Below are 11,994 nucleotides of genomic sequence, written 5' to 3' on the forward strand. Positions count from 1 at the left end.
CAGCTTCCAGGCAAGAAGTGATGGTGATGACATGTTGCTCCCCAGAGATCCTCTATTGCTCTCTGGGATGTAAGAATGTCCGCAGACACGGAGCCAGACAACCCAGAAAGGCAAGTTATTTCTGCTAATTAATATCTACATACGTGCAAAAAATGGTGACGGCGCTGCGGAGCCACTGGCTCTGCTCCAGTTGCTGAAGCAGTACTCTGTGGGGACAGACCCCTCCCTCAGCTAACCCTCGGCACAGCCACAGGGTTCTCATAGACCCTTGTCGTCAGAGCATCTCAGTGCCTCTGAGGTCGCTGGAGGCTTTCGTCCCCAGAAGATGCAGCTCAGGCCATCAGGGTTCCAACAGATAATCATCTAATCTTGTTTGCTCACACTCCATGGATGGGTTCATACTCACGTAACAGCACAGGGTAGGAAGATGGATGTATTGACAAACAGAGCAGCTTAGGGATCTGGCTGGCAGATTTTGATCATGCAAGTGAGGTCCCATGATTGGGGTTACGGAAGGTTGGCCAGAGCTCCAAGCATGCTTCACATGCCAGCTGTGCCCTATTTGACCTTTCAACTGTGTTTTGTCAGGTTGTAGGGAGGGGAAGACTAACACTGTTGTCAGCTGACCAGCCTTGAATTACATTCAACCAGTAAATATGGCTTCTGTGAGGTCAAAGCTTTGGCCTATAATTACTGAGAACTAACACAGACATGAGGCTCATGGGTTGCTCTGTGTCAGTTCCTGCTAGGGTATCAAACACAGATTCATCAAGGCCAGCCTAGTAGTTCATAGGGAGCCAGCAGGGAGTTGGCCGAACCCAGGCCCTGGGCCTCCTACTTTGCTGTTCCCTTTGACAGTTATTCTGGAGACTTGATGAGGCTCTCACTCCCTCAGGCTCTTGAAGTTTTGAGTGCTTTCCTGGGTAGACCAGTTGGCCAAGGACATGCCTCAAAAGAGAAGCAAGCCCTCATGGTCTAGGGAAGGGAGGTCTTCTGCTGTCCCATGGTTGGGTTGTGGTAGATACAAGCATCATTTTCCATCCTAAAGCATCTCTCTTTTTCCTTTCTAAATTTTTAAGTATATGTGTATGGGTGTTTCATGTGTTATATCTATCTGTGTATTACATGCATGCCTTGTACACAAGGAGATCATACAAAGGCACCAGATCCCCTACAACTGGAGTAACAGACAGGTGCAAGCCACCATGTTGGTGCTGGGACTTGAGCCTGGGTCCTCTGTAAGAGCAGAAGAACTCTTAACCGCTGATCCATCTCTCCAGAACTTCTTTTGCCCTCCTCTCCCTTCACCGCCAGCATGATGCCACCCCCTCCCTCATTTGGTATCTGTATCTCTCGTCACATACTTACAGAGAGCAGGGCAAGCTGGAGGGTATGCAGGCTCTGGGTTGACTGGTTTGGGCTCAGATCCTAGTCCTGTCACTGTGGAGCTGTGCGTCCTTGCCGTGACCTTATTTCATATTTTCTGAGCCCAGTTTCATCTTCTGCAAATGGGAGAAAGCAGAAAGAATTTCTGTATCTTTGAATTGCTGTGGAGATTAAAAGAGACAGCTCATGAACTCCATAGCTACTCCTTATCAGTAACTATTGCTGTCAACTCCAGTTAAGGCTTAACTGTGTTGCTCATGTACCAAGAGAATCAGGGTGACTTGCTGATGGGGCTGAAGAAAGAGGCCTCTCAGGGATGAGCACAGTAATGCACTGACTGTTGACTGTGAGCCAAGCCCTGGCTTAGAGGCTCTGCTCGCATCACTGCAGGCACTGGGAACTCACAGTTACTAGAATGTGTAGGTGAACTGAAAAGAAGGACAAGTGGAAATACATAGGGGTTTACTATCTTTGCTTTCTTTTGGCTAGCAGATATGAGGACCATAAGATGACCTGGAAGAAGAAAAGTGCTTGTTATTTCTGGGATTGGGGCGGGGTGGGGGAATCTGGAAACCAATCAGACGGAGCCACGGTGCTCATTTAAGCTTTCCTGTTTGAGACTCACCACTCTGCACACAGACATGAGGTCTAGGGCAAGATATCTCTCTTCTGGCCTCATACATGAACAGTATGCATACACACAGACACACAGATACACACACACACTTAAAAGAAGCTTATCTAAAAACTTAGAAGAAACAGAACAAAATAAAAATATAAATATTTTTATAACACTGTCACCATCTCTTTCATTTATTTAGTGGTTGAGAGCAGAGTCAAATCTAGTGGCAGACATGAAGCTTAAGGAGGAGGATTCAAGTTTGAGGCCAACCTGGGCTACCCAGCAACACTCTGTCTCATCAGAAACAAGGGGTAGTGTTATAGGTCAGGAGTAGAATTCTTGCCTAACAAACACAGAAGTTCAATCCCAGCTGGGTGGTAGTGGCACAATTCTTTAATTCCAGCACTTGGGAGGCAGAGGCAGGCAATCTCTCTGAGTTTGAGGCCAGGCTAGTCTCCAGAGTAATTTCCAGGATAGCCAAAGCTACACACAGAGAAACCCCATCTTGAAAAACAAAAGTTCAGTCCCTAGCACTGCCAAGACAGAAACAAGGAGGGAGGGAGACAAGTGGGAAAGGGAGCTGACTCCCCATTTGTTTGAGCTTCAGGGGGCCTAACTTCTCTGAGTATCAGTCTCCTTACGTGTGAAGTAAGTAAGGATAATGATCCAGGTCTCACATTCTTGAGGATAAAAGAAAATGATGTATATTAAGACCTCAAAGAGCTGGGAAGATAGCTCTGATGATAAAGTATTTGCCTTACAGGGATCCAAGTTCAATCCCTACCACCAACGTTAAAACACACAGACACACACTCCTAAAAGCACATGCAGCGGTTGTCATTTTCCTAATTCTAAGAAACAAATATTGCCTTTTTTTTTTTTTGGTCATTTTGTTTTGTTGTTTTTTTGAGACAGGGTCTCTCTGTGTAGATTTGGCTGTCTTGAAACTCTGTAGACTGGGCTGGCTTTGAACTCAGAGACCCCTCTGTCCTCCACCTCCTGAGTGCTGTGCTAAAGGCATGTGCCACCTTACCCAGCTTAAATGTTGCTTTCTAACCTTTCCCCCTCCCAGATGATTGAAGAAATATGTATTATGTATTACATATTTATGTTAAATATATTTAATGGGTGTGTGCATATGCTCTGAGGTAGAATCTTGCTAAGTATCTCAGACTGTCCTAAAACTCACTTTGAAGCCCAGGCTGGCCTTGAACTTGTCTCAACCTCCTAAGAGCTAGGATTACGGAAGTGCACTACCATGCCCAGATTTTTATATTTTTATTTTGTTCTGTTTCTTCAAAGTTTTTCATAAGCTTCTTTTAAGTGTGTGTCTGTGTGTGTGTGTGTGTGTGTGTGTGTGTGTGTATCTGCGTGTATGCATACTATTCATATATGAGGAGAGATATCTTACTCTAACCCTCTCTACCTTATTCCCTTCAACAGGGTCTCTCATGAAATTAGAGCTATGCTTGTGGCCAGCAACACCCAGTAATCCTCCTGTTTTTGTCCCCTTTTCAACCCTAGGGTTACAGGCGTGTGGCCACAGCTGGCTTTTAATGTGGGGGCTGGGGATTTGAACTCAGGCCTTCATGCTTGTGCAGCAAGCGCTCTTGCCCATTAAGCCATCTCCAGCCCTTCTAGTTGAGTTCCTTTTTAAAAATCGTGCCTCATTGAATTTTGGGAAAACGAGTATGTGTGTCCCAAGAACAGTAAGTGAGGCCTGCTTTTTGTACCCAACCACCATAGTGGCAGCTAGAAATATGGGGAAACTGAGTCAGTGAAGAAAAACCAAGAAGTGAGCTATTTGGAACAGAGGTAAGATAATATTTTGTTCTTTTCTCATCCAAGAGTATCACCTTTTAGTCTTGTTTTCTTTAAGCCTCTTGGTTAGCATTATCACCTGATGCCTCAGTTTCTCTGTCTGTAAACTAGAAATAACAATGCTATCATCTTTGTAAGGTGGTTGTGTGAATTCAGTGAGATAATACACATAAATGCTGAGCTCCAAAGCCTGGCAAACTGTGTGTTCAACAGACATTCACTGCCATTGTTTTATGGTGTCCATAACACTGGCCACATTGCAGGACAAGCATTGAGGTTCCTGAATCCCAGAGTCCACCACCAGGAGCTGTTGTCCCCTCTGACTCCTTTCAGTCCACCAAAGTCCAGTCCCCTGACGCTGACTCCACGAGGAGGAGGTCGAAGGTGGCTGCAACTGTTTGCTTAGGGACTCTGAATTATTCTGGCCCTTAGCATCAGTGTGGATAGGCCAGGCAGCAGCCATGATAATGAGGAAAACAGCAGCTTGGCGATGGACGCCAGCTGCCCCCCGGAGAAGCGGCTGTCTGCCCAGTCTCTTGGCTCAAACATCTTGTAAAACTTCACTTCCTCTCTCCTTTCCCTTTTTAATAGAGAATGACCTTCCCACCCCAGGTCCTCAGCGTCCACCGTCTAGCACAGCCCTTAACTTATTAACAGGATTTGGAACTTTTAGATGCCCACCACCAAGTACCCAATTTTAAAATTCAAAGTTTCCTTCTTGATTTCCCTTCCTATTTCCCTTCCTATCCCCCTCACACTGTTAGGAGTAGCCATGGTGACATGAATTTTACCTTCATTCCCCATCCGATTGTTTCTACATTCCAAGAGTAGTTGTCCCTCTGTTTCCTTGGGGGATTGGTTCCAGAATCCTCTGCACATACCAAAGCCCAAGGATGCTCAATCCCTTCTATCAGATGGCATACGACTTACTCGAAATCACTTCTGGATTTCTTACCATGCTTAAGATAAGGTCAATGTTAATTAAACAGTGGCTATGCTGAATTGTTTAACGAGCAGCGACAATGGAAAAAATCTGTACATATTCAATCCAGATGCAATTTTCAGTCTGGATGGTCAAGTCCAAGGATTTTGGATCTGGGGATATTGAAAGCCAACAGTAGCTCTTACGCATCCTGTTTTTACAGAAAAGGGAGCCGTCTCAGCAAGCCCTCCATCTTTCCTGACGATCATACAGCGAGAGAAGGAGCTGGACCTAACTCAAGGCTTCTAGTACCTGCTCCTGCGTTCTGTACCTTCTTCCCCTGGGAGAGGGTGGAGGGGTTCTGAGTTGAGCTGCATGCCACGTGAGGGCAGAAGAGAGAGACAGTGGTTACACCAGTGTGCCTCAGGCCAGCTGTGGCTGATGAAACTGAAAGCAGAACCCCAGAGATACCCTCTGCAGCTTTTCCTGATCTGGCAATTGCCTCTGTGGTAGTCCTTGATCTGTATGTAGAACCTTTCTTTTAGTCAGAACCTTTGTAGTGTGCAAAGGGGGCTGTGATGCCTACCACACCTGTCTCCAGTCTGGAGTTCTGTCCCTGCTGTCTCCAGGCTGCTAACTGCCTTTGGCTCTGGACCCAGAAGCTGCAGACAGGCCAGTTACGGCTCTCCTGTTGTGGGTTATTAATATTTATTATTGATTTATCTTTTAGTTAAGCAGTGCTTATTCCTAAACCAGTTGTATATTTAAATCACCATACAGAGACTAGGATTTATTTAATTAACCTAGAGCACAATGCTGGGCAATAGTTACTCCATCCTAAACCTCAAAGCCTGCATAGTTTCCTATTATTCAGATTTCACCCATTATACTTTCTTTTAGTCATATCTTAGGTCTGGTTCATCTCTCCTCATGGTTTAAAGTCCTTTTATGTCGATCCCTGCTCTCTCTTTCCCCACTCACTTCCTTTCTCTCCCCTCCAGACCAGGATGTCCCATCCTATTCTCTCCATTGCTCAGCTTTGTGGCCGGCTGTTTTATTGACAATACAGAGAACAAATGGTGGCGTGTTTACACAAACTTGCGACAGGTGATGCCAGACCCTGGTCTAGTTAGATGAGTTCCATCTTGGCTTGGGATAAGAAGGTTCCGGCTTTTTCTGGAAGAGCTGGCAGAGCCTCTGCTCAGACTCCTGCCTTGCTAGCTTTTCCTTGTGACTACATTCCTACTTCCTGGGGCTGAAGTTGCTGTCTATCCCAGGCCCTCTTCCCCAGGCCCCTTTCCCTTGCACCCTGGCTTTGAGGTCCAGTGGACTGCTCTGTTCTCCAGCCTGGCTGCCCTGGTAGCCAAGTAGTAACTATAGTTATCAGGCGGCGCCGCTGTTCCTTGAAGCTTGGGAAAATACCCTGCACTTGACCTTGACCCATGGGTGAAGAGGAATGTTAAGACTGGAGCTTGAGCGGGGTCCGCTGTCCTGGCAGGCCGCCTGTCTATGCCTTGGGATGAGTGATGGGGATAGGCAGGGATGGGGTGGTCAATGATCCTCCTAGCATAGGATTTCAGAGGGTAGCATCTCAGCCTGGGTTCCATTCCTCGGGCCACAGTTTTGGGTGGCTGTTCAGCCTGTTCCTGTCACTCATGAACTGCTGAGATGTGCAGTGTCCTGGGAACTTGTCCCCACATCACATTGTCCCTGATGAGGCTGGTGAGCTGCCCAGAGTTAACAGAGTAGCACTGCAGTGGGCCACTGGAGAGGTGCAGCAACCTTGTCTGAAAACTGTCCTAAAGGTGGACTGAAAAGGTGGCTCCACTGGTAAGAGCAAGTGTATTCTTAAAGAGGACCCAGGTTCAATTCCCAGCACTCACATGGCAGCTCGCAACTATCTGTAGCTCCAGTTTCAGAGGGTCCAACACCCACTTCTGACCTCCTTGAGCACCAGGCACATATGTGGTGCACAGACATGAATGCAGACAAAACACTCATAAACATAAAATAAATATGTAAAAATATTTTTTTAATAGCAAGTAAGCTGGAACAGTGGTTTCCAGTTTTGTTTTTTTTTTAATTTTTGTTTTCCTTGAGACGAGACAGAATCTTGGTGTATTGTTCACGTGGTCTCAAATTTGCTATCCTCCTGCCGTAGTATCCCAGTTATGTGCCTCACACAAGGTCTAGCTTTGCAATAGTGGTTTTAAAGCTCTAGTCTACTAAGCCTGTAGGTCCACCAGGGTTACTCAAAGACCGAGAAAAAGTGAAGGTGGGAAGGTCATGGTGGGCCTCTTTTCAGCCACAGGAGATCTAGTCCTTGTGTCCCTCCAGCGTTACCCCCAACGCTGCCCTGCTTGTCTCGCCCAGGGCAGCTACTTAACACAATGCCTTCCAACCAGGGACTTTTCTTCTAATCTGTCCCGCCTGGTTCATTCATCTCTGTGGCTCATTTATCTTTTTTCTTTTTTGTGCCTTCGAGATCTTAGCTCAGATGTCTCCCCATGTCTTTCCTAACCCCAAGTCGGCTCTGGGTCACCTAGCTGCGTCTCTTTCCTACCTCTACTTCTCTTGAAAGTTGAGCTAGTTATCTGAGTACTTTCCCCCCATCTGTCTCATCTACTGGACTGTAAACTCAGGAGGGCAGGAGCCGAGTTTGGATTGCCGGCTGCTGTTCCTTACAACATAGCCCCTGGCCCACAATAGGTACTTAATAAACGTGGCTGAATGCTGGAACACTGAACAAAGATTTTTCTGCCAAAATTGAAAGCCCTTGAACCAATGGCTGAGAAGCCCTCAAGTCCATTCTAGTACTGCATTCATAACCAAAAACACAGTTATCTTTACCACCAACAGATTGCTGGTGCCCCCAGACCCCATTAAAATCACTTGTGATCTTTTTGTTGTTATTGTTTGCTTGGGTTTTTGTTCTTGTTGTTGTTTTTGAGATGTGATATTTGTATGTAGCTGTCCTGGAGCTTGCTATGTAGACCAGGCTGACCTAAAACTCACAGAGATCCTCTTGCCTCTGCCTCCCAAGTCCTTGGATTAAAGGCATGTACCACCGATGGTCTTAACTTCTGAGATCCTCAGAAGAGCACGATGTGGACAGTAATGGGGAGGAAAAAATATCAAACATCTCCCCCCAAAGACCACCCAGGTCCCCTTCCACACCCGGAGAAGTGGGTGGCTGGGGGAGCAGGGCAGGGACCACCCTTCAGACTCCCTCCCCAGGGATTTTTCTGGCCATGGGACATGCCTATCCCGCATCCACCGAGCTACCTTGCAGGCAATGAGTGGGCAACTCTTAGGCCAAGCAGCCATGGCTCACTCAGGGCAGCTGTTTCCTTGCTTTCGACTCAGTGGCTGACCCTGTGTTGTCCCCAGCCTGTTCCAAGCAGCCTGGGAGACTTCCAAGCATGTCTCTTACAGGCCAGATGTGCATCTACTGGCTGTGAATGCTTGCCTGGAGAACAGGTGGGTGGTAATGATTCTAGCAGAAGCAGACCGTGGCTGGAAGCTAAGGGGACAATTCTCTCAAGCTGTCAAGAGCAAAAACAGTGTTCTTTTTCTGAGCTTGCTTTGTCAGAGGGAGGGAGAGCAACACAATCCAGAGCTGGAGCAAAAGTTTTGGCCCCTGTGGCAGACTCTGGAGAGTCTTGGAAATTCTCATGCCCCACCCCTCTCATCTCCCTCCTCTCTCAACTGGCATCCCATGGGTAGGGAACATCTGTTGTGTGCATACGCCCCAGCACTCCTTCTCCTTCTTTGGGGAACAGAAAACCATTTTCCTTTGGGGAACTTTACCTCTCCAATTCCATCCATTCCTAGTGATGTTTCGGACCATGGAATGCTCCTGTCCCTCCACTCCCACAGGGTGGACTCTCCTGAGAACTTGGGGGACTGGGAAGGAATCACTACCAACCACAGAGGCTTAGAACCACCCAACGTCAGATGGCTTATGGGTGCCTGCCATCAGGGCCCCGGAGCTGCCCTGGCCTCTGGCTTTCCCAGGCTTCATTGAACGCCTCTTTGAGTACTCTCTGCGTCTTTCCAGCTTCTATAACTTTCGGCCAAAGCTGCCATGCCTCACACTCCCTTTTATCCCAGCTCCCATTTCCTGCTTTTCTCTTTCTCACAGTTTACCTATAAATCATTTTGGCTCTCTATACCCCCAATCCATCCAGTGGCCTGCTCCTTTCCCTCCCCCTCAGGAAACCATCCTCATCTATCCTTTCCCCTGCAGAGTAAATGAAAAACAAAAACAAAAACAAAAACAAAAACCTTTTCTCTTCTGGTTATAGTAACAGTGAAGAGGGGAAAGATATTTCAGGTACCCCAAAATAGGCCCTGGCCACATCTCCCTGGATACAACAGTCACTTGTGTACAATGGGATTTGTTTGGTCCCAGAACAAGGTCTGCAGAGCTGTTTATGCCTTTCCTTCAAATATCCCCTGATACTCATTAATCTTTGTTCTCAGTGGAGTTACTGGCTTCTGATTCTGATTCAGAACTCTGAGGATATGGCTCAGTGATTCAGAGCATTCGTTCTGCCTGACAGCAGTGGCACACACTTTCAATCCCAGCGCTCAGAAGGCAGAGGCAGGTGGATCTCTGAGTTCGAGTCTACAGAGCGATTTCTAAGGCAGCCAGGGCTATACAAAGAAACCCTGCCTCATACAGTGGCTTACAGCAATCTGTAACTCCGGTTCCAGTGGTCTGATGCCCTCTTCTGATCACCAGACACACATGTGGTACACCCATCTACACACAGGCAAAACATCCATACCCATAAAATAAGTTAAGAAGAAGAAGAGAAGAAGAAGAAGAAGAAGAAGAAGAAGAAGAAGAAGAAGAAGAAGGAAGAAGAAGAAGAAGAAGAAGAAGAAGAAGAAGAAGAAGAAGAAGAAGAAGAAGAAGAACCCAGTTCCATGCAATAGACCACCGCAGTGTGTCAGGTCCTAAGCCAGGTGTCATGGATAACTGATATGCACTGTAATTCTTGTTCAGTCCTTTCCCCCAGGGCCCTGTGATTGCTGAGCACATACCCTACTGTGAAGCTACCCCTGTCTTGCTGCACAAACAGACCCTCTCTACCATGCTTCCTATTTCCAATGACTGCTATGGGAGCACTAAGCCACCCTTGGGCCATAAGGGAGGAAGGGGGGGCCTGCAGTTCACATCTATGAACGGCAGAAGTAAGATTCAAGAAAGCCAGGAATGCACACAGCCCCAGGAACTCCTTAGTTCATGTCTTACTGGGGGAGCTGCAAACTGAATGATTCCATTAAAATGTTTATCTGCATTGGGAGAGACTCTTAACTGGGCCAGCTTGAGCTATGTGCCTTGTGGCAAGTGTGGTCATTGGCTGCTCATCAAAAGGGCTAGAAAACAGAAGGACACTCTGCTAAGGGAGAAGGGATGGGTCACGTGAGAGTGACGGGAGGGGTTGTGGCACATCGACACAGCCCAAGGTAGTCACAGGCTCACAGTAACACCCCAGCCTGCTGAGGACAGTATTGCTTGTACGGGCTGCCTTCATAGCGACCCCAGGCTAAGTCAAGGACTGTAATCAACGAAACCTGTGACTGCCAGAGGACAAGTTCCCCTCACGTTACAGGTGGCTAGGGAGGCATCCAGGTGGGGAGGCAGTCTTAGCCTGGGTCCTCCGGGTCCCTGGTCACACAGCCTGCGTTCTAACCGACAGCTGGCCTGAATGCTTCTCTAGCCCTAGGGCAGCTCAGAAGGGCAGCCTGGATCCACAGGCTCTGCTCCTGGTAGGAATTTTCCATCCAAGAAAGGAGTGGGGGTGATAGTCCAGATGGAAGCCATTGGGAGGGTCACCCCGCACGTGAGGGGTTAATAGGCATTGCTCCATAACTATTTGTCCAACTTCCCTATCTGGACCCTGGTGCTGGGAGGTAGAGCAGCTCCCCCACCTTTCTATAGCACCATGTGTAGAGCCCAAAAAAAATGCCAGTCGGAGGCTTTGTACTTTGGGCTCCCAAAGGAGAAATTACCTACATGTGACCTGCTCCTACAGAAACACAAGCTGGACCCAGGTCTTTAGTTAGGGTGGTGCCCAGCTCTTGGCTCTAAGAGGTTTTCTGAACTGTCCCTGGGTCTCCCAAGTTTCCCCCATTGGTCTGGGGCAGTCATCACAGAGGATGCCAGGCTCCAGCTTCCTTCCTACCCTGGGCCCTTTTCCATCAGTTCCAGCCAGATTCCTGTAGACCCAGACAAGTCCTGTCCCTCTTGGTGTTTATAGTCTGCAAATACTTGTGACCGTTTGGGTTGCCCTGGCAGGCCAGGGAGGACCAATCCCTTCTGCCTGTCATTAAGCCCAACCTTTGCCCCTATTCAGCACCTCAGGGCTGCAGCTGGCAGCCTCGCTGGGGCTTCTCATCTCCCTAAGACTGCCCAGTGCCCGTGCACATCCTGGGCTCTTCTGACTGGAACGGGGTCCCTTGACATCTTTTTAATTCCTGCCCTCAGGGGATCCACGTCAGCCTCCTCTGAGAAGCCCTCACCTCCCAAGTTCTAGGCCCCAGGTAGGGAGGCAGCACTAGTCTAGGTCCTTTGTATTCCTGAGAATACAGGACAGGGGGAAGGGATGAGCCCTATTGCCACTCTGCTGTTTTCTCCTGTCCGGCTAGCATGGAAAAGACCTTTTCTTGTTGGTCTTCATGCTCTGGGCAACTTCCACCTGTTTCCAGAACGTTACTGCAGGTGTGACGTGGGCGAAACCTGCCTCCTCCCCGACACTGAGCCCAGGACTCTGCTCTGCTTGGGTTGCTCACTTACTGTGGCGTGCCCAGCCTGGCACACAGACGTAGCCTCCTGACATCACTGGCACCCCTCTGTTGAAGTCTCTCTCTCCCTGAGCCTCGCATACCCTGGCTCTCTGTCTGGGGTCTGAGGGTGAGGAGGGTTTTCTGCTTGGGTATTTTGAGCTAATACAAGGCAGGATGAAGGTCCACAGGCAGGCTTCAGACAGGGTGAGCTGAAGCCTTCGTGAATCCCCTAGAGCTGGACGATTTCTCCGTAAGGCAGCATGCCTTTCCTCTGTCTTCTGGGGAAAACCTCAAAATCATCCTAGATTAAGAAGAGTTTCACCAGGTCTTTTGCTCATTTTTAGACACATCTGCCTTCACCTCGCCACGAATAAGGGGGAAAGCCATGAACCTTTTTGCCGCGAACGTCTCTTACTGCCCTCACTCGCCTCACACACTCAGCTGC

Source organism: Psammomys obesus, unplaced genomic scaffold (assembly GCF_907164565.1).
Source record: "Psammomys obesus unplaced genomic scaffold, mPsaObe1.curated_primary_1811, whole genome shotgun sequence".
In the NCBI taxonomy this organism is placed as follows: Eukaryota; Metazoa; Chordata; class Mammalia; order Rodentia; family Muridae; genus Psammomys; species Psammomys obesus.